At 45.1% G+C, this 23,712-nt stretch overlaps 1 protein-coding gene across 2 annotated transcripts in view; it reads left to right on the top strand.

Annotated features, from left to right (window-relative positions):
- STOX2 (storkhead box 2) overlaps positions 1-23,712 on the top strand; it is a 247,570-nt gene that overhangs the window by 2,948 nt on the left and 220,910 nt on the right. The window contains exons 3-4 of one of the 2 annotated variants that reach the window (XM_059156281.1): positions 21,897-22,048; positions 22,737-22,832. The gene's annotated coding sequence lies outside the window, so the exon portion shown is untranslated. The remainder of the gene's footprint in view (positions 1-21,896; positions 22,049-22,736; positions 22,833-23,712) is intronic. The other variant, XM_059156282.1, reaches the window with a different exon arrangement.

The raw sequence follows: 23,712 nt of genomic DNA, 5'->3' as shown, positions 1-23,712 counted from the left end.
ATGATACATGTTCATGGACACATCCATGACTTTATCTCTCTCGCTGTAGCTCATGAGATAAGGAATAAATGGCTGATTTAATTAAGACTATTTGGGGGCAGATGAGAGCTAACAGGTTCTTATGTTCCTGACAATGTTTGATGATCTCAAAGTCTGCTAATTCTTCCCCTGAAAAATCTCTATTTAGGACAGGTACCAGTTGCCTTAGTTTGGGTTCCAAAGATGCAGACCCTTAGAACCCTGAGAAAAGTATTCAAGTGCAAGGAGTTTATTTTGGAAAGGATACCAAGAAACATCTATGGGTAGGTTGGGAACTGTGAAAAGAACAGAATGGCAGCCAATACAAGGTGTATTATAGAGCACATCTCTTTGTGGACACCTGGAGCTTAATGCCAGTGGGGAGTTCTGGGAGTCAGTGTAGGGTTATCCCACCCTAGGGGCAAGGGAGCTTTGGTCTTTGTACATCACCTCCATCAGTCACTGATTGAGGACCACTGGCGCTGGGGTGAGGGGTTTATTTGGTACGGAGGCATGGGGTGGGGGGGACCTTCATCAGGTAGTACCCTGATAATCTTACTGACTCTGATAATATATATCTAATAAGACAAATATTTAATACAGTGCTAGGCTCACTTAGATATTAGCCTAGGGTACTAGGTAGATCAGATTCTGGTGTCAGCCCAGCTTGGGTTCAGCAATAATCTCTAACATTTACCTGCTTTGTGACCCTGAAAAAAAAATCACTCAGCGTCTCTGTGCTACAGTTCCCTCATATGTAAAAGGGTCTGAGGCACAAGATTGATTTAGAGAATGAATAAGATCGTACCTGACACACAGTGCTCGAAAAGAAATTCACATCTTTTCCCTTCTCCTGGATTTAAGCCAAGACAATAAATTATGAACTTTCAGTTGTCAGCGAACGAGGAGGAATCTGCTTGGAGAGGTCGAGGAAAAGGGAAGACACCTTTTTGGTATTCCTGAGTTACAATGTGGAGGAACCCCCGCCGCCCTGCTTCCTGGTTTGGAGCTTGTGTCCACAAGAGTGCAGTACCACTGACAGAACTGGAGAAGCTGGAGAGAGACATTGTTTCAGTGTGAGGATGACGCGTGAAGCCATTCAGTCAAATATTTGGACCCTTCATCCCTGAGAGGTCGGAGATCTGCATGCTATCCTAGACTTTGACAACCTACTAGGTTGTCAACTTAAGCATATCTTGGCAAATGTGTATCACGTCAATATAGATCACTTGACTTGAATGAGAAGACAGCATCTAGAGTTTTCAATGGGGTTTGGGCCATTAGAAGCACAACTTGGTGAAGAGAAGGATTGCTGCGAAGGCAAAGACCTTTGCACTGTCTGAGAAGACGTTTCATTGTCATGTGTTGACAAAAACCACTGGTATCACAAGTGCACGTGACCATATGTTCCAGAAATCTCAAATTTATTTGGAGCTGGAAATGAAAAGGGCACATTTGGAATCATTTGGGTTCTGGTGTCTCCTCCTAAATGCTTCAAGACTTTGTTGGGAAGCTTCCAGGGGTCATACCTGATTGTGGCTTGTGGTTTAAGTTGTCTTTCAGATGGGCCAATTTTTTAATGAATGACTAGAATGGTAGAGGAAAATGAGAAATGGGCAGGGGTGGGGTGAGGGAGGAGTTCTCAAGTATACAAATAAGAATGAGACAGGAGACGGAGAGCGAGTAGGAGGTAGGGAAGGAGAAAGGACAAGAAATAAGAACGGACAAGAAAAAGAAATCTGAAGGACTGGGAGATAAACATTTCCAAAGAGTAAATCTGACATTTACCCATCTATATGCAATAAGTATTTGCCAGTCCCAGCATGTCAAGGATGGTCCTAGGAGCTGGAGACACATCAGTGAATCAAACATCCCTTTCTGGCGCTAACATTCTCTGGTCCTGCTGGAGGCCCCATTTAGGAAGTTGTGGCAAGACTGAAGTCTGGTTTAGTTCAGACTTTGTAACTCTTTGGGTCCCTTGGTGTCATTCCTTAGGTCAGAGATCTAAATTGAGGTCTGTCTTTTAGAGTCTAAAACCCAAGACGAAACAGAGTATCTGCTTTAAGAATTCTCTCTGGCCAGATAGACAGGATTGGAAATTGGAAGAGAACCGACTCAGTGCAGATGTTGCCAAGCAGTAGATCAGAGTCACCAAGTCCTCGGAAACCTTATGGGTATGAGGGAAGCATCACGGTTGTAATTACAGTGGTGGATCCTCTGCCTCTTCCTTGGGCAGCCGTGGGGCAGGAGCAGATGTTTATCTTCCGAATGGCAGAATGTCTCCATACGGAATCCCCATGGGGTGCTTCCAGTTGGTGTACTGGTATCCTGCTACTAGGCATTCCTTTGCAAAGCAGAGAATGCCCCAGAAGTTTTGTAACAGTCGTCTAGAAATCACCAGATGAGTAGCTAGCAGAGAGCAGAGAGCTGACCTACTGCCTTCTTGTCCCAAACCATTTCCCAGGAGACAGCAAGATGTATGCTAAAATGCACTGATAGTTCCAAGACAATCAACAACCCCGAGCAAAAACCTGCATTTGTAGAGTATGGTAGGACTCAGGGAGAATCGAGGGGAGGGGTCGTGCAGTAAGCAGGAGCTCGGTCATGATGGGTGAAAGACGGGTTCTCACCTGGCTCTGCCGCCAAGTCGTTGTGTGATCTCAGACAGGTCACTTCAGTTCTGCCCCGAATCTGATCCCTTCTTAACACCCCACTGCTGTGGGTCTCTCCAGCCACTGGGATCATCACAATATCCGCCGCTTATCTTCGCACCTCAATGGTCTAGAATTGACACGGCAGCCAGAACAAGCCCGGAAAAGCTCTCAGACCTTGACACTCTTCTGCCCGATCTCCCCAGTGGTTCCTCTTTCATTCAGAGGAAAGGCCAAGTGCACGCAGTGACCTGGAAGTCTCTACAAGGCCAGACATCACTTCCTGTTGATCTCCTCTGCTGCTACTCGAGCCCCTGTCACCATGCTCCCATGCTATCTTGACATTCCTTGAACTGTAGTGTGCTCCTGCCGCGGAATATTGGAATTAGCTCTTCTTTCCCCCCTTCCTCTCCCCTCTCCTCCCCTCCCCTCCCCTCCCCTTTCCTTCTCTTCTTTGTGTCTGAAACACTGTCTCTCCAACTAGCCTCAATCCAACCTCCTCTTCTACCTCAACTCTGCTTAAATGTTGCTTTCTCAGGGAGTCCCCATCTGACCTCCTATTTAAAACGGCAGGAACTCTGAAAAAAAAATTAATTTAAAAAAGCAAAACTGTAATGTCCCCAGACCCTCAATCACAACCTGCTCTATTTCTTTTTCTAGAGCATTTACTTCTTGATTATGTTTATAGTTGATTATCTGCATTGTCTGTATTCCTGTAAGACCCATGAGGGCAGGCGTCTTGGTATATTTTTTCGCCCACGTACCTGAACTGGCCTGAAAGAGCCCCTGACACATAGATGTGTTCAATAAATACCTGTTAAATGAGCTCATGAACAACTCATGACAGTCTCCGTTCACAGGTAGGTAGGACTCGCGGCTGAGATGGCCGGAAACATCCAACAGGTTTCTTACTTTCTTGTCTTCCCCAGGGGAGGGATGGGAAACCTGAGTAGATCCATTGCCCTATCCAGGGAAGTAAAGAGCGGCTGTTTCTTGGGCCTCCCCACCCTATTTCTCCCTGTCCCCGTGCGATTTGTGCTTGACCCAGAGATGAATGACCAGACCGCTGTCAATCACAGAGCATCTACACAGGAAGGGAGCCCCTCCCTCTTACACACAGTTCCCATTCATTTCTGCTCTGCCCCTTGGATGGAATGGAATGCACTGCAGCGTTGTGCAGAAGACAGGCTCACCTACTAATTGGTGGAATGGTTTTCTTAGCATTGGCTAAATCGAGTGCCCTTAAACATTAAACTGTGTTAAGGTCCAGGACCTCTGCCAAATCGTGTTACAAATAGAAAAAGGCAAGTCAAATCCTGACCATTTCCTAACTTAGGTTAAATTCCTCCTAGGTAGTACACTCTACAGAGCTGTGACCAGTGTTACCCCAGAATATTCATTCTGGGCAGAGTAGAATGCAAGATAATAAAATAATTTCTTCCAAGGAGGCACTTTTCCCCCCAGGGAAAACAGGCAGCAAAATGCAAAAATAGAAGAGAAATTAATTGTGATTATTTTACTGTTTATAGAAGTCACTAAGAGTTTAGCTGCCCTTTTCACACTAAAAATACTTTACCAAAAAATCAGAATAATATGGCACTGCCTCTGTACCCATCATCCAACTTCAGTGACTAGTTCAAAGCCAAGTATATTTCATTTACCACTCACCAAATACCAAATACACTATATTAAAATAAGGTCGTATTTCCTGATTCTGGGTGGACAAGAATTTATCTATTCAACCCAGTAGAGACCTCAACCATCCACATCCCTTGACAACTTGCTGGAGAGAATAAAATTCCTGTTTTTCTATAATCCCTTTGGACAAAATATTTTAAAACTCCCTTTGCTTAATTTTCAACATTTTAAATCAAATGTACAGATTCCAACTGTGCTTTCTTTGGGCTGACTTCAGCCATCAAATGTGTGTCGCGACAGCTCTGTGATGAGGTTGAAGTCTGTTGTGCTCTGTGGCACTTGGGTTGGCCTTGGAGAGTTTATCTTTTTTTCTTTCCTTCTATAGTTATTACCTGCCACTTCTTGCCGATGTTAGCATTTGTGTTTGGGTAAATGAATTCTCTGTCATTTCTAATTTCTGTGAGTTAGAAAGCCCCAACTCCAAGTTTGCTGTAACTGCCCAGTTTAGCCTTAAATAGTCTTTATAACAGGCCAAGGACGTTCCCTTGAATAAAGTGTATTACATGCAGATGTCACATACAGCACACACAGAGGTAAACCAGAAAGCTAGAGGTTTCCTCACTCAGAGATGGTGGAGAAAGCTTGGCCTCAGTGAGACAAGATGATAGCTCATTCAGACAGGAATATAAACAGTTCTGGGTGTTGACATTGATTTCCTCTTCCTTGTAATTAGAGGTCAGCTGATAACATTTTGGCCTCACAGCCAAGGGCTGAGACCCTGTCCCAGCCCTCCAGGGCACACCTCCTCTTTGCAATGTCCCTGTGTCTGGCTCTTCTTTTCTGTGTTGAGTCTCTCCTTCCTACCTTCCCCCCAAACCAGGCTTGCATCACTCATCATGGCTCAATGTACTTGTTCAAAGCAAAGTCTCGAAGCATGCAAGTTTTATTAATTGATTTCTTTAGAAGACCTTGGTTCCCTCCAATATATGGTACAAAATGTGGGCTGCCTGCTTTGCAGGTTAATAAAAACAGTTGCACAGTGCTCTGTCTGTCTGTCTGTCCATTTGTCCCTTTCTGTCAACCCCAGACATTGTTTTCTGAGGCCTGTAATTTCCACACCATCATGAGGTCCTCTTCTGCTTTCCTGGCTCCCACTGAGGCATTTGCTATGTACTAGGATTGCCCACGAGTGGGGTGTGACTGTATTTACTCAGTCTGATACTGCGTAGAAGCTCAAGTGATAAAGGAATGTGCGGTTCCTGTATCACGGAGCCCTGGATTCCCCAGTCCATTAACCTCCGGCCCCTTTTCTGCCGGGATTTAACAAAGAAGTCAAAAGCTTAACTCCAGGGTAGGAGAAAACTGTGTAAATGGAGATTTTTCTAGGCTTTACAGTGAAAGCTCAAATACTGACCCCGTGGTGTCCTGCAGTCATTTCTTCAGAGGCGAGGGTCTGTGGACTCTTCAATGAGCATATTTTTAGATGGTTTGCCATTAAATCCGGTTTTGCAAGTATAGGGCTGGCTCTGGATAAAACATGGCCAACTTTGACTTTGCTTTCTCTGCAGCTCCCGTCCGAGTCCTCCACCTGTCTGATAGTCCCATCGCTGCTACAGGTCCCCCACTGGAGCTCCCTCCCTTAGCAGCACCCTATGCTCCAGAACATTCCATTTCTAAAAGTATAGTCCTGTCCTGGGGTTTGTCTCCTCCAGGTTCACCAGATACTGACGAACGCAACACAGAATCCTGGAATTTCAAGCTAAAAGAAATCCAGGGGTGAATTAGATGGATTAACTTTAGTAAAGAGCTAGACAGAGGATACATGTGTGTGTGTGTGTATGTATGTAAGGTATATGTGGACACGTGTGTTCATGGGTACACATAGAGATACAGAGGAAGTGTAGTGTTGTACTGGGGTGCTGAGGGGGAGTCTTCCCAGTTAACCCGCATCAAAAGACCTGCCCAGTAAAGGAGCTACAGCTAAAATGCTCTTCTTGATTTGGGTCATTGAGCCCCAGAAGACGTAGCCTTATGGCCGATGGGAGACCCTGGTGAGCCCTTATCTTCCTGGGGAATATCTGCTCTGAGCGTTCACTCTATTTGCGAGGACACACGGCTCTTTAAAATCTTGGAATTCAGTAATTTGTTTTTAAATTGCAATTTTTATTTTGAGAGAACGGCCCACATACGGGCCGCCGCAGGAAATGCGTTGGGTGTTCTCAGCCGAGGGCGCGATGTCATCGTGCTGTGCTCCCTCGCTCACGCCGGAGGCCTGTCCAGTGCGCGGTGCCCGATGCACAGCTGGATGAGGTGACACGGACGGACGCCCCCCGAGAGGTCCCTCGAGGGAGATCTGTTCAGAAGTTGCTGGGCCTGGGGCGAGCCAGTGAAGCCCGTGGCTCATCTGGTGGCTCTGGCTTTTGTTTCTCACACGTTTCTCATTTGTCGGGTAGTTTTATGTCGTTTTTACACATGCTGTGTGCACGTCGTCTTGTCATGTTTCGCTGTTGTTAATTCGCGAGCACGATGAGGTCTAACTGGGAAATGCAAGTCTTCTCTCCACTGAGCTGGTCTGGGGGTATTGGGGGTGGTGCAGGCCGAGGGCCCGGCGGCGGCGGCGGGGAGCCGGGAGCGGGATAGCCTGCCTTTCTGGAGACTTCGGGCTCCTCGGTCCACAGATCACTCTCGCACAGCCCCAAAGGCACCTCCCGTCCTTTAGACAAACTCACCCACAGTGGCTTCTATTATCATTCTTTCATCTCCTTCTAGAATCCTGACAGGCAAGAATGACGCCTCAGGGCCGCTGCGCCGCAAAGGGTGACAGCCTGCTCTTGGGGGAACTGTAAATATTTGGGATTTGAAGGGGATTGGGAACTTCAAAAAAAAAAAAAAATCTAAAGAAACGAAAGTTTTGGAACAAGTTAACCAAACCCTGGATTCCTTGAAATGCTTTTGATAAGCCTTGCATTAAAGCTGACCTTTTTGCAAGAGTTTCTAGAGAACGAGGGTTAGTGGGTGGCTTTTTTTTTCTAATTTTAATGTGATAAAAATTCACTCCGCCAGCTGAGCATGTGCTGTGGGGTGAGAGCGGGTTCCTTTCTCTGTGGGAGAGAGAAGTGTTCGAGTGAAGCCCTCTGGGGGAGTTCTGGATGCTGGCTACAGCTTTGATGAAGGCTTAAGCTGAAAGATACATCAAGTTGGAAATACATATTTTACAAGGGGAGGGCGTGGGACGGTGTCCTGGATTCCATCAGGCGTGCACAGAGCATCCTGTCACGCAAGGCAGAGGGGGGCATTGAGCTTGCTGCTTGATCCCTGAGGAGATGAGGTCCTCTCACTCACCCTCAGGAGCAGTCATGTCACTTCTCCAGACACCTGTCCAAATGAAGCAAATACAGTTCTCTAATTCTGAGGAAGACAGAGTAACGTTGCCCAAGGAAGGAGCAGAATAAAGTAATCATCTGGCTAAGTTGTTTGGTGAAGTTTTTTTTTTTTTTTTTTTTTTTTTTTTTTAAAGATTTTATTTATTTACTTGTCAGAGATAGAGGGAGAGAGTGCAAGTGAGCACAAGCAGACAGAGAGGCAGGCAGAGGCAGAGGGAGAAGCAGGCTCCCCGCTGAGCAAGGAGCCCGATGTGGGACTCGATCCCAGGGTGCTGGGATCATGACCTGAGCCGAAGGCAGCTGCCCAACCAATGAGCCACCCAGGCGTCCCTGTTTGGTGAAGTTTTAATGCTTCCTCCTCCGCAGTCCTAATAGGAAAATCTTGGAGCAGTGGTTTACCACGCACAGCCCGGAGTTCTCGAGGCCATGAACGCAAGGGACTCTCAGGGTCAAAGGCAGGGCCAGGAGTCTTCAGTCACTACCTCCTTGCAGGTGGCTATCATAGGCGGCGGTAGGAATCGGGGCTGGGGCGGGTTGGGAGCGGGGTCTGGGACGTGCGAGGGGAGCAGCGTGGGCAGCTGTGAAGTCGGGTCCTTCAGACTTGCACGGGAGGACTGTTTTCAAATCCTGTTCCTCCGCCTGTCCCAAGCCCGCTCGCTATCCTTGGCAGGGCTAGCCCGCCCTTCAACTTGGGGGTTAACCCTCTTGTGTTATTTATCCTTCCTCTCAAATCTCACAGAGGGACAATCTGCATCTCCAGGCGAGAGCTAAAAAGAAAGGACAGAAGACGTCTTCAAAGGCCCAGAGGTGTGGAAAGCAGACACCCAGCTCTGACACCCCCCCCCCCACTCCCCTTGTATTTGTGTGATGACCAGCTCAGGCCCTTTTGACCACCAGCTAGAGCACCAGAATCTTCTCCATCCTGCTGTACTCCGGACCCCTGGCAACTTCTTCAGTAACTGCCCCAATCCTGTTACCTTGAGCCTAGTTCTTTCTGACCCCAGGTCTCCAAATCCAGAATGGTAAATCCCGCGAGTCCAAAGGAGATGGGAGAATTGACAGAGTGGCTCCAGGATCAGTGTGGATCAGAGTCTGGTAGTAAAGAACAGCTTTTCACCTTATCCTGGGCAAAATGGTTCTAGTCCATATTGCCTTATGATTAACGTTGCCAGACTAAGCAATAAAAATACAGGTGCATTGGTGATCTGCTCCAACATGGATGGACGTTGAAATCAGGCTAAGGGAAAGAAGCTAGTCACAGAAGACCACATGTTGGGTGAGCCCATGTAGGTCAGATGTCCAGAATGGGCAAATCTATAAAGACAGAAAGTAAATCCATGGTTGCCCAGGGCTGCAGAATAAGGGGGCCCTGGGGTTGGGGAGGGACTGATAATGGTTACAGGGTTTCTTTTTAGGGTGATACCATGTTTTAAAATCAGATTGTGATAATGGCTGCACAACCCTGTGAATATAGTAAAACCCATTGCCTTATATACTTAAAGTGGTGGAATTTTATGATACACAAGTATCTTAATAAAGCTTAATAAAGTTCTTCGTAATATAGGACAGCAAGTTAAATTTGAATTGCAGATAAACTATGAAAATAAATTTAGGGTAAGTATATGCTCTGCAGCATTTGGGACATATTTCTACTGAAAACATTTTCATTATTTATTTGAAATTCACATTTAACTGGATGTCCTGTATCTTATTTGGCAACCCTACTTGGGATTCGATTAAATGTCTCAGAAAGCACCACTTACCAGCAAGAGTAAGAAGAAATAGTTCATGAGATGTCATTTAAATGAGATTTATGGGGGCCCCTACATCTTTTGGGCACCACAGTTCTCAACAATAAACCAAGACAAATAACTTCTTAATTTAATGATAATCATTTTTTAAAAATAGAATTGTAGCTGTCTTGTTTGCTCTCTCTCTCAAATAAATAAATAAAATCTTAAAAAAGAAGAATGTACTAGGGTGCCTGAGTGGTTCAGTGGGTTAAAGCCTCTGCCTTCGGCTCAGGTCATGATTCCAGGGTTCTGGGATCGAGTCCCGCATCAGGCTCTCTGCTTAGCCGGAAGCCTGCTTCCTCCTCTCACTCTCTGCCTGCCTTTCTGCCTACTTGTGATCTGTCTGTCAAATAAATAAATAAAATCATTAAAAAAAAAAAAAGAACGTACTAATATTTACATTTCATGAATCTTACCATTGAATTAGACACACTTTAGGGGAACTTCAGGAGTGTGGTTCTAAAAATTTTGACTTGTTCATTTAGATGAAAAATTATTTTACCATATTTACTATATATAGTGGGATTTGCTATAAATATTGTCATGCTTATGGAGGACATGAAGGCAGTACCTGTGAGAAAAGGTGATACGTGTGTATATATCAAACACACACACACACACTCACCCTTGCTCACATATATACGTTCTTTGGATGTTTTGGATTTGTTTTAAGGGGATGTCTCAGGTTGCAAATCCTCGTAAGCAGAATTGTTTAAGTTTGCACTTGCATAATGGTCATCTTTAAAAAATGTCTCTATGCCTGCTTTGATACTGGAAAATCTAGCATAAAATTACTACAGTGGTATAAATCAAAATAGCAATTATTAGCTAATTGTGCCTGCAAAACTCTGTTTAGGTTCTTAGGCAGTGGTAACAGCAGACAATATTATATTTCTTATCTTACAATTGAGAAAACATAAAATTGCAATATGTTTCTCTGAATTTAATAATTTTATAAATCAAAATTCAAATATGTTGGTTTACATGGTGCAGCATTTAACCAAACCTTCGATTTTTTTTTTTTTTAGTATTTTATTTATTTATTTGACACAGAGAGAGAGACAGTGAAAGAGGGAACACAAGCCGGGAGAGTGGGAGAAGGAGAAGCAGGCTTCCCACTGAGCAGGGAGCCCAATACGGGGCTTCATCCCAGGACCCTGAGATCATGACCTGAGCCGAAGGCAGATGCCTAACAACTGAGCCTCTCAGGTGCCCCCAAACCTTAGATTTTTTGTTACATATTTTAAATAAGTAATTGGTGTTGAGTTAACCCCTTACACTGCGATAGCTCAACTTTCCTGCTGGTATTGGTGAGATAAAGGACAAAATTTTCTAAGCAAAAATTTAAATTATAGATTAAAAGATATTAAAATTCAATCAAATTGACAAGTTCCACGTCAGTTCAGAGAAGGAGACCAGTCTTGCCCCTTGAATGATTTCCTGGAAGCATAAGTGATATCAGCATCTGTGGATGTTACACGTGATCTCAGCGGTGGGCAATGATTTTCAGAACACTTCCTCTTCCTACTTACACCCAGAGTTTTAAGAAATCATTCATTTAGGTCACGTATTGGGATCTAGATTGCTGAGAGGCCATTGCACAATTGTTTTCTTTTTAAAAATTTCCTTTTAAGGGCTAAGGTCTTTATATAAGAAAGAATTTTCAAAAGAAAAGAAAATGAGTGTGTATTTTTTTTTCCCAAATAAGAAGCAGAATTTAAGAGCACAAAGAGTATTTGGGGATTGGATCTGCTTAAAAGAAGAAAAATGCAGGCAGCTAACTTTATGCTGAGATTCGTGAGGGTTCTTTCTGCCGAAATTCTCCAGCACTGGAGGGTTTCTGGGGACAGGATCAGGGTGCGTGCTGAGCCCCCCAGGGCTGGCATGGAATGCTGGCACCTCCTCTTTCCCTCCCTGTTTAGTGTTGGCTCGTGGTGTCTGTTGGACTCTGGCCCCGGCCGTGTTAATTCAAGCCACAATAGAAATGAAAGGGTTTAAACTTCCTTCACGCACAAAGATAGGACATTGGATTCCTGACTGTGGTCACAGAATTGATGTATCTGTAGTCCTTGGAACTGGAGAGAAGGTTCAGTAGACCCAACCAAAGGGACTACTACCATGGGGAGGGAACAATTAGAGAAAGAAGAAAGCTTCTGTGCTTGCATGGCTGAATGACTTAATTGGAATCTCTCCTTGAAAGTAACCATCCCTCCCAGACTTTGTGGGCAACAATATTTGCCTGTCGTAATGGTACCCAAGGCTGGGAGAAAATGATCCATGATATTCTCATTTGGAATTAGTGTAAAAAGCAGAGATGAACTTCACAGGGGCTGGATCTCTTAGACATGAGTAAGAAGATAATCCACTCCTTTCCTTCATTCCTAAAGACCGAATAGATTTGAAATAGGTCCTACCATTTCCCGTTTTCCATTCATTCTGTACCAGAACCTTTCTCTTTGCTAGTTCCTTAACGTTTCAGTGTCACTATCTTTGGGTCCAGATAACCAAGTTATTAGGTTTTAGCCAAGCAAATAAGGAGACTGTTAGAGCCCCACCATTGAACTAACACATTGGATCAGGATGTAACACACATTATTATATGATTACATGTTTACATGTTTTTATTACATGTTTACATTTATTACATGTTTTTATTACATGTTACATGTAGTGTAACACATTATTATATGTTTATATAAGCAATCCAGCCCAATTCAGCATCATATTCCTTCCACTATGACCCAACATGTTTGTTGGATTCCCAAGCATGCTCCCCAAGTTTCTGTTGCTGTAAATTGGTAAAATCTTGTAGTTCTGGTATGTATGGCAACCTCATAGGTCATATGTTGTACCTGCTGGAATTTGAATCTGGTCTAGAATCAATAGGTTCACCCGGAGGAAGGTCACCAGTCTCTCGTGTAAAGCCTTGGAAGAGACCCATTTCAGGATCTTCAGGCACAAGGATAAAAACTTCTGCAGACATGGGAGAAAGAATTTCTTCTACTGGCAAAGAAGACTTGGCAGAATTTGGGGACTCAAGGTTCCCAGGTGTTGACTCTGCCTATATGTCCCCTTCCCAATTTTTAGGGTCCCACTCCTTTCTGATCATTTCCTTAATTTTAGTAAAAAAAGATCCTGTAAGGTTGGCCATTCAACTGGATTGGACTTTGGGCCTGGTTTTCAGAAATCTTGGCCCTGTGGCTGCTGGGAAAATGTTCAGTTTTAGAGCAAGCACAAATTTCTCATCCTTTCGTCAGAGTTGGGAATTTAAAACCCTAAGTGCATCATTTTCTCCCCCAAGTTCTCCAGAATGCAACCAAACAACTCTATTATATATGAAGTTTTTTGTGGAAGAAGCAACTTTGTCACCCAAAGTTTTATTTGCTATAGACATTTGATGGCAGGTAATCATTAAAGTAATTTCTGCTGTGCCTCTCACAGACCGCATTATCAGTTATTATTAATGATTCTGAATTATTAATGCCTTTACATTGACTCAGATCAGAGAACCAATTTCAGAGAGCCTAGAACTGGGTCAGAGAACACATCTTTTGGAACCATGTCTGACAGCATTTCCCTGTAAGTCTGGGGCCAGAGAAGCCAAGTCACTCTCAGTGATGCAGAATAATGGATTTATTTTAGGAACTAGACCTTGCACTATTGTAGAAGCTGCCGGGGGCCTCTGTGCAAGGCTGTTGTTGCCTCCCCATCGGCTGATGATCCTCCAGTCTTTATCGTTTAAGACCAACTAGTGAGGAAGGAAGACTAGAAATGGGATCCCCAAGGCAGACTGTGACTCACGAGAAGAAACCAGAGCCTCTCTGTCTGTCACTGCCTCTAACCCTGATGGCACAGGGACCCTGAGGGAGAGGCTGGTGGTCTGCACCATGGAGCTGCGCACATGCCTGGCACAGGACTCAGAGAAACCAAAGGAAGAGATCTGGTGGGAAGTGGAGAAGCAGCAGGCATGAGGCGGGGAGTGGCTGCAGATCCGTGACCCAGGAAGATGCAGGGAAGAGAATGCTGGAAACTCAGGTGCAATTTAGCTAAGTCGACACAAGAGAGTCTCCCTAGCAGCAAAGAATCAGTATTTCCTGTTGTCATGCAGGGTGCACTCTGATGTGAAAATGGATTAAAAAATAAATACCTGTGTGTATATATATATATATATATACATATATATATACATATATATGTGCATATACGCACATGGGTGTGTTGGTGTGTGTGTATTCCTTATTACAGCCTTCTGAGGTCAGTGCTTATATTACGTCCATTTTACAGACGAAGACACTAAGGCAGAAATGGGTTAGGTATTTTGCCCTAGGCCCCACAGCTAATAAGCACCAGATCCAAGTTCTGGACCAGGGCAGTTGGCCATCAAAGCCCATGGCGATAACTGCTACTCTCTTTTGTTTGTTCCGTGTAAAGCATTACCCCCGACACTCAACTCAGACTGCACACGTCTTTTGGGTCATATCACAGATTTTAGCAGTTTATTGCATCTGGACTGTTCTGTGACTCATTGATGATGATTTCCATGTGGACATCACACTGCTAGATAGCCTGAATCTTATTTTTGCATGCTGCCTCAGCTGCCCATAGTGTGCATTCAGCCGGCACCTGTAACTTCTTGTTGCGTGGATGTAATGCCTTTGATGGTGAGAGCAAGGTGTGTGTACCTGTGGCCTGAGCCACACCAATTTGGAAAGAAAGCTTTTCTCAATTGGCTTTTGTCAAGTCTTTGAAAGGTGCGGAAGAAAAGAGAAAACGGTTGCGGCTCCTTCAAGGACTCCCTGCCCCACCCCACCCCGAGTGCTGGTCTTCTGATAATCCCATAATCCGGACAAGTTGGGGCAGGACAGCAGTCGGGGAAGAAAGTGGGGGGGTCACTGCTGAAGCTGGTCAGGGGCAGCTCTGGGCTTCCATCATCTCTGCACAAGGATCATTCCCCAGAATTATTAAATTCCTGTAGCTCACTCAGCCGACAGTAGGTCTCCGAGACTTGAAACTTCAGGACTAGGCCCTGCATTTTTGTATGTCCCAGAATGAAAAGGACCTTTGTTGACTCTCGTTTAGATTTATTTAACATTCGGCCCACAGAGAACGGAAGGCCGCCCGTGACATGGAGGGGAAAGAGGGCCCACCCACCTCCCATCATTTGGACCATGGGCTCTCATTGGCTCCCGTGGAAACATTGGAAGGGAATTTGCTTTGTGGTTCGGTTTCCTTTTTAACATCATCACAGTTATATCTGCAGTATTTCCTCAAATATGTGAGGGGAAGGGAGCGGTGACTTCCTAAAGGAAAGTATTTATATTTTTAGCCTGAAACATGCTTTTACGAAGCTTTTCCCCCCCAAAAAAGTCAAGAAAGAGAGCTCTGAGCAACAACAAAATGCCTCAACTGCAGCCAGGGCGCTGTGGATTATAAAATACAGTCGAATGTAATGAGAAAGAGATGAGCCGCTTTGTTTCATTTTAAAGGATGACCAAAAAGAAAATACTTCTGGATTTTTGAATATCTGCCTCCACTCCGCCTTCTTCTGAGTTCTCTTGCCTGAGGCTCACAGGTCACCAGAGTCAGGAGAGCCATTCCCTTTGGGCTGATAAGGTCCGGCTCACGTTGTGAATCATGGAGGGAGAGGAGGGGGTGTGGGAAGGGGAGGAAAAGAGGCGTGGGAGAGACGCTCCATTGTGAGGACACAGCCCACCCTGTGTGCACCGTAGCTCAAGAGAGTTGTGCAGGGAACACAACAGTGCTTCGCATGTTGTTGACCCCATAGCGGGGCCACAGCATCCACATGCTTAAGGAGCAGCGCAGGGAGCTAGTTCCGTCCCCAGCTGGTGTAATCATCTTATTTTCCAAATGAGCCGTCGGTGGTCTCGAGGGCTAAGGGGACAGCAGGACCCACTGGAGACATGTGGCTTCAAGGGGGATACCGTGCTGTGCAGGTGTGGGTGTAGACAGGCAGACATAGCCCTGACAGTGTGCTTTATGGGGGTCGGGGAAGACAGCCTCCCCGGCCCTCCCTTCCTCACACTCGCTCATCCTGAACTCCTTTAAAGAAGACACAAAACCTTTATGTCACAGTTAGAGATAACATGTGAATGCTCTTTTTAAAAAGTAAGATCTTAGCATAAATATGCCCGAAATGAAGAAGAGGTGATAACAGGTAACTATCCATTTTTGAGCAGATTTTGATATCGGAAGAAGGGGTGGCAAATTGCCAGAGAAATTGCCTGGGACCAGGAAGGGTGCCCAGAACTGAGGGAAAGTCACAGGTCACAGAACATGGCTGGAGGGTAGGAATTTTGTTTCCTAAATTTTTGTTATGAAAGTTTCAAACCTTCAGAAAAATTTAAGGAATAGTATAGTGGTCATCCAGAAACCTACAATTTGGATTAAAAAATGTAAACATATTCCCACATCTGTATCACCTGTCCACGCATATACGTGTGTGTGTGTGCGTGCGCGCACGCTCGTGTGCTTGGGGGTGAGCACGTGTCTAAGAATATGGAATGTAAGCTGCAGGAAAATGCCTACATACACTGCAGAGACCTTCAGAATTTACTCCGGGGCACGGAGTTAGAGGAAGGAACTAGACCCAGAGTTGCTGGGATCTCAGCCTCTGCTCTTTCCTCTGCACCAAACATCCGATTATGAATCATGATGATTCATGGATCGGATTTTAGAACCTTCAAGTTGCTTTCCCATAACGCATATTCTGCTCAGGGCCGCTGTGCCTAGTGCTAAGGAAAGGAAAATGGCAGGGGAAGGGGGTGACACAGGCCGTGGGAGGTCCTGAAAGCTAGGTCTCTCCAAGGAGTTACAGCTCAAAAGATGGGGCGCTGCTCTTCTTGCATTGATTCTTTTGAAGTTTTGAACACAAAAAGTTGAAAAACCTAGCTGGGGGCTGTCAACCCGTAAGAAAGAGCCAGAGCATTTTGTAGGAAACAGATGAGGGGGCGACTATGGGATCTTGGGGACACACACCTGCTTACCCCGGGGGGGTCGGCCCCTGTCTCTGCTGTAAGCTTCTCCCCTGAGGGCTCCTCCTTCTGGGGTGCCCTTCTTCCCATCTCTTCAACTGGGCCAGGCGCCCCCCACCCCCAGCCCCAGCTGCCCTCCTATGCCCTGCTTTCTCCCACAGTTGCATTCTCTGTCTGGGCTGTCGCTTCCTGTTTATTTATTTGTTCCCCGCGCTGAGCCACAGATGTCACAATGGCTGGACTCGGGTCTTCTTTGCCTTCGTCAGACTCCATCCCTGCCCCTCAGCGGACATGCGGACACACGGTAGCATTTGTGGAACAGAGGACCAGAGGCCATCAGCTTACAAGGATCTGAACTTGAACTCCGTGGAGTGAGGTTTAACTGCACATGGGATAAGGCGGAGTTGGGTTTGTTTTTACTTCATTTTATGATTTGTTTTTCAAGAGTGAGAGCGTTTGGCAAGCACCAGAGGAAGAGAGGAAACAGACTTCAATGCAGTTAGGATAGAGGCTTAAGCAGCCTGGAACGTAGGCCAAGGGGATATTTGAGGACCCAATGACCCATTCTTGGGGACAGAAAATATGGATTTTTTCCAGACAGCATATATTGAGCCCTGTGCTGGAGTCAGAGGGATGGAGGGTGTAAGACGCCAGGTGGAGGGAAACACAGGGACCGAGAGGACCCTGGGTGTGGTGGGCAGCCCAGGCCCCAGGAGCAGCCACAGTGTGGCTGGTTTTAACAAAGGGCAAAGGCGATCAATTCAGCATGTATATGTACATGTATATGATTTCATTTATTTATTTGAAAGTGAGAGAGCACGTGAGCGGGGTGCAGGGGACAGAGGGAGAAGGGGAAGCAGACTCCCCAATGAGCAAGGAACCTGACACAGGGCTTGATCCCAGGACCCTGGGATCACGACCTACACTGATCATAGGTCCTGGCTGAGCCACCCAGGCGCCCCTAAATCTACTCATTTTTAAGTTGGGTTTTGTTGTTATTGTTTAATTGTAGAAGTTCTTTATATTCTGGACGTTAAGTTTCCAGAAGTTTCAACCAGTGTCCTCTTAGTATTGGCCAAGGGTTGATCTTCATCAGACTTACTCATTTCTCCTTTTTACCTAAAAATAAGTCTAGGCTCATCAATGAGGAAGAGATCAGGCCCTCCCTGTGCACTCCAGCTCCACCAGCTCCCCACAGCTTCCCAAATATGGATTTTCATTTCTCTGACTCTGGAGGGCAGTTCTCTACCCGGACCGCCCTTCCCCAACACATCTCCCCTGCAATGTCCAACTCACTTTTCAAGATCCATTTCAAATGCAAGTCTTCTTTTAGTTTCTGGAGTAGCTGGCCTTCAAACTTTGGTCAAACACCCCCTCTCCCTGAGAGATTTTGGAAGACCAGGGAACCCTTGTAAATGATCAGGTTGATGATACTCCCAATTTTTTAAACCATAAGTTGAAATAGATTTAAATGAGATTTAATTTCCAAAGTCTTATAAAAGTGATAATTTAAAGTACAATTAGTATATTTCTCTCTCTCTCTCTTTTAATACATTTCTCTTTTAAATGGATCCAGTGGTGGCACAGTATATCCTGCAGAAGGTCTTGCTGTGCTGAGTAGGTCCTGGCACATCTTGTCTGTGCAAATCTCCTGCTCCTCTCAGCATTCAATTTGACCTCTAGTAAAAACAAACAAACAAACTTTTTTTTACTTTTTCCAGGAAAAAAAAATGCAAGAGGGGTACCTGGGTGGCTCAGTCATTTGGGTGGCTGCCTTCAGCTCAGGTCATGATCTCCAGGTCTTGGGATCAAGCTCCAGGTTGGGCTCCCTGGATCCTGCTTCTCCCTCTGCCTCTCTCCCTGCTTGTGCTCTCAAATGAATAAATAAAATCTTAAAAAAAAATTAAAAGAACAAGTTTTGCTTAGTAAGAGCAGAATGAAAGTGATAGAAGGCAGTAACTGTGAAGATATTGGTGGGTTCCAGGAGGACGAGCCCAGCATCTGTTTCTCTGATCATGGTTTGGGGCAGCCACAAAACTGCAGACAGGCTTGAGTGTCTGAGGGTGGAGAGAGTACATGTTCCCTGCCCTCCTTGGGTCCCAGGAGGCCACCGGATTCTGGAGAAGAGGTAGCTATGGGATGGTAGCAGGATGATTCTTCGGTATCGGCAAGGACCCCAGGATTCAGGGAGAGGACCCTAAAACTTGAAGGAGTGAGCAGAATGGAAGGCAACTATCTCCGTGAGCACGTGTGTAGACCAAATACCAAGGACCAGGCAGGCAATGCATGTCTAATGCAGTGTGGACTGAGGACAGTGAGGGCCCGACTGACTCTTCTCCCCCTCTGGACACGTTGGCCTGACGTGAGACCCCTGCTACCACCACCCAAAGCCGAGATACAACCTCAGGTAAAGGGTTGACTCTGATGAAATGGTAATGGTGTAGAGATGGCTTGAAAGATAGAATGGTGTGAGTTGAAGAGTAGAGCTACATTTCTTACACATCTGGAGGTGCAAGAAAAAAATGTACTGAGACAGACGAGCCACACATGTATAGAACATGTTATTCCTGGGCATCTAATTGGACATACGATCTGTGAATGGGGATTATATCTCCTTTACATTTAGTGTTTGTGTACTGGTGTTTCTGGAACGTGTGTGTGTGTGGTTATGGCGACTGTGGTCTGTGAGAAGGAACCATCTTGATTCCAAACAACTCAATCAATATTTCTACCATTTGATTTGATTGATTGATGCCTTTTTTTTGGGTCTCGTTTTGGAACTACAAAGTTTCTCATGACCTCTGGGAACTACGCTTCTTCACCGAGGAAAAAAGTGAACTTAGGAAGCAAAAGCAAATTAAAAATGGAAATCAGAGAAGGTATAGGTAGAAAAGTCCTAACGAGAATGAAGGAAATCGTGAGAAGAATTTCCCCTTGTTGGGGAACCAGAAGGAAGCCACGGGTCAGCTCAAGTTCATTGGCCATGAGATAGCAACCCAGAGGGGCCTCCATCTAAGCACAGGCTAGCAGTCTGAGGTTCTCGGATTTAAATCCATTTCATCGATGGGCCTTCAAATCCAGTTAAATGGGGCTGGAGTTATAATAGCTTCAGGTTAAGCTGTTAGCTAAAATCTGAGGCTGGGAAGTTGACTTATCCCTGCACTTTTGATCAAAGCACAAATAGTTGGTTAGACAAAGCAAAAGCAAAAATAAAACAGTTTTATGTCTTTAGGATCAGTGAGCAGTTGAGCTCGCTGTCTACCACACACCAACCTGTACCTTTTGTTCTCTCCGGCTAGGAGTTTTGAAATGATTCAGTGTAAAATTGCCCACGTCCCAGACTTGAAATAAGGTCTCAGATTCATAAGGTGCCTGGTGTTGGAAAGGTGCGTGGGCCTTCTAAGCACCTTGGGAGCACACATCGCGGGCTGGATGCTAACATGTCACGGGCAGAGATGCGGGCTCGCGCTTCCTTCATCACGGCTGGTGAAGTACTGAAAAGCTCTGCAAATGTTTGAATGGGAGGCATGTTACAAAAATGAGGTACCCTTCTGCGCACGCCTGCACACGTGTGTATTTACACTATCAAAGAAACACCTACTCACTTTTAAATATATTAAAAAACTACAGAGCAGGATAAAATAAAATGTTAAACTGTTTATCAATTCCTCCTAATTCTCCTCCCCAATGGTAACTCCTATCAGCGGCTTGGATAATGGCGGGAAATAGACAGCACTCTCAAAAGCAGTGACTGAATAAAGTTTTACGTAGGGAATGTCAACGAAGGAGTGAGCAACACGCTAAGGAAGTGGTTGCTAGTCCAGTAAGACCCACCATTATAGAACAGGGCCCTGGAGAGGAACGGTTAATCTTGGGTAAGGGACCATCTGTGGACAACCCAGGTGTCTGATCAGGGACAGCTGGGAAATAAATACCCCATTGTCTCTCTCCACCTGGTCTCCCATGCCTTGTCAATTTCTGCTCATCAGCCAGATCTACCTGGAAGTAAGAGGGCAAGGGAGTCCCATTGGTGCAGTCCGTCCAGCCCACGTCTCCTGGGGGAGAGCAGGAGAGAGGAAGATGGAGAAGGGGAAACGGAGTCTGAAGGGGAAATGGAGAGAATCCAGCAGGTAGCTTGCCCACAACCCAGTCCCCAAAAGTCTCTCCATACACCGTGCCTGCAGATTTCTGTGGGTTTCTGCTTGGAGCTGAACCAACCTCTGTGGAGGCCGATCTCTGCAGAGGAGGGCTGCTGGGCTGGGTAAGAGCCTGGGGACCTGAGCCTCCCAAACGGTTAGCGTCTCTAGCCACAAAAGGGCAGATCTGAGCAACAGACATTGCCTGGGGGGATGTTTTAATATTTAGAGTCTGACTCATCAAATCCAGGTGGTAATCACTCAGATCCTTGGGCCACGGAGCAAAGATAGAGCAAAGATATACGCAAGAGCACTGAGCTCTTAATTAATGCATGACAAAGTGTAGAAGCATTTTCCCTTTCTGGGAATGCAGTGCTTGGGCTGGTCTGATCACAGCATCATTGCTTTTGTTCAGCGGCAATACGTTGCCTGGCTTGTACTCTGGGGTGCTATTAGGTGGTAGGCGATTCTGCATAGATGCTGAATTATATCGAAATTATGACTCTGTACGTTTATTTTTATTTTCAGTATATCGTTCTTTAATTTATCCGTGGAATCTATCGGGGGAGGCTTAAAGGGGACAAGGATAAGTAAAAGGGACCATAAATTGAATTGTAGGAGTTAGGAGCTGTGGCTAGAGAACCTTCATCCATGAACTTCACTAAGTAAAATGCATTGAAGTCGGGGCTAGGAGAGGATCAGCGAGGGGAGCCTTCTGGTGGAAACACGGAAATAAACTGAAATTTGTTTTCAGCGACTAGCAGAAGCGCAGAGTGAAGAGAACCAAAAGCACTTTGAAAGGGGTAAGGCTTAAAGCAGCTTCCGTCAGCACGACGAGAACTTTCTAAATCCCCCCCATCTTCGGCGTGTTCCTCAAGCTAGTCACCCAGGTCTCAGGGCTTGGTTCCTAGTATGAACGCAACACTGAGTGCCTCGTCTCACTAGTGACAATGACAGGCTGTCCCTAACACAAACTGAGACCCACTTCCCACAGGTTTAAATATTCCACAGTTTCAAGTCAAACTTATAGACTATTAAAATATGTTCTGAGAGCTCACTGTATTTGTTTAGTTGATTATTTTTGGTTTGGGGTTTTTTTTTTTTTCATTTTAATTGCTTTATTAAGATACAGTTTACATAGCATAACATTCACTTGTGTTAGGTATGCAGTTCAAAGAATTTCAGTATATTTAAAGAGATGTACCCTTACTACCACAATCTGATTTTATTTTATCTTATTTTCTATTTTTTAATTTTTTAAAGATTTTATTTATTTATTTGACAGATGGAGATCACACGTAGGCAGAGAGGCAGGCAGAGAGAGAGGAGGAAGCAGGCTCCCTGCTGAGCAGAGAGCCCGATGCGGGGCTTGAACCCAGGACCCTTGGATCATGACCTGAGCCGAAGGCAGAGGCTTCAACCCACTGAGCCACCCAGGTGCCCCTTATTTTATTTTTTAAAAAGATTTTATTTATTTATTTGACAGAGAGAGAGATCACAAGCAGGCAGAGAGGCAGGCGGAGAGAGAAGAGGAAGCAGGCTCCCCGCTGAGCAGAGAGCTCAATGAGGGGCTTGATCCCAGGACCCTGAGATCATGACCCGAGCCAAAGGCAGAGGCTTAGCCCACTGAACCACCCAGGTGCCCCTACACAATCTGATTTTAGAACATTTCCATCACCCTCAAAAAGAAACTTCCTGCCCATTACCAGTCATTCCCCACATCTGTTCCAGCCCTAGGGAACTATTTTTCTACTTTTTTGCCTCCATAATGTTCTGTTTTTTGGACATTTCATGCAAATAAGAACATGCAGTTAGTGGTATTTTGTGTCTAGCTTGCTTCACCATGGCTTTGAGGTTCTCCCACTTTTTCGCATGACTTAATACATCATTCCTTTTTATTGTTAAGTAGTATTCCATTGCATGGATACACAACAGTTTGCTCTCCATTTCTCCGTTCTTGGACACTTGCACTGTTGTCATTCTGGCTGTTAAGAATCATGCTGCTACGACCACTGTGTACAAGTCTTTGTGTGGGTGTATGTTTTCCTTTCTTTGGGGTAGAGAGCTAGACGTGGACTTGCTCATCTCATGTAAGTCTTTATTTCATTTTTTGAAATACCTCTAGGCTGTTTCCTGAAGTGGCAACCCCATGGCTCGGATTTGTCCTCACCCACAACATCACGTCCTGCTATCTGCCTTTCCCACCAGAACCACTGAGAAGGTAAGAAATGGTATCTCACTGTGGTTTTGTCCTTTTGACAGTGTGTTTTTCCCTAATGACTAATGGTGTTAAACATCTTCTCATGTGCCTATTGGCCATTTGTACATCTTCTTGGCAAAAGTATCTACTAAAATCACTTGCCTTGGGGCATCTGGGTGGCTCAGTTGGTTAAGCATCGGCCTTTGGCTCAGGCCATGATCCCAGGGTCCTGGGATCAAATCCCATATCAGGCTGTCTGCACAGTGGGGAGCCACCTTCTCCCTCTGCTCCTCCCCCAGCTTGTGCATGCTCTCTTGCTCTCCCCTTCTCAAATAAATACATAAAATATTTAAAAAAATAAAATCATTTGCCTTTTTAAAGAATTGAGGTATAACAATATATTAGTTTCAGGTGTACTATATGCCTTTGTCTTTTTTTAGCTGAAATTTTTATTGAGATGATTGTAGATTCACAGGTTTGTGTAAGAAAAGACCTGTACACTTGCCCAGTTTCTCCCAATGGGAACCTATCTTAGCATATCACAACCAGGTTGTGGACATTGATACAATCTATCAATCTTACTCAGATTTCTTATTTTATTTGTGTGTGTGTGTGTGTACTTAGTTCTATGCATTTTTATCACCTGTGCAGGTTTGGGGACCAAAGACCACAATCAAAATCTGAACAGTTTTCGTTCCTGCAAGGATGTCTAGTGTGGTTCTTTATAACCAAATCCAGCTACCTCTCGCCACCATTCCTAACCTCTGCCAACCACTAATCTGAGCTCCATTCCCATAATTTTGTTATTTCAAGAATGTCACATAATGGAATCACAGAGTATGTGACCTTTGGAGATTGGCCTTTTTTTTCACTTCGCATAATTCTCTAGAAAATCATCCAA

This window comes from Mustela lutreola, chromosome 18 (genome assembly GCF_030435805.1).
Source record: "Mustela lutreola isolate mMusLut2 chromosome 18, mMusLut2.pri, whole genome shotgun sequence".
NCBI lineage: Eukaryota > Metazoa > Chordata > Mammalia > Carnivora > Mustelidae > Mustela > Mustela lutreola.
This window is presented reverse-complemented; position numbering and strand designations above follow the sequence as displayed.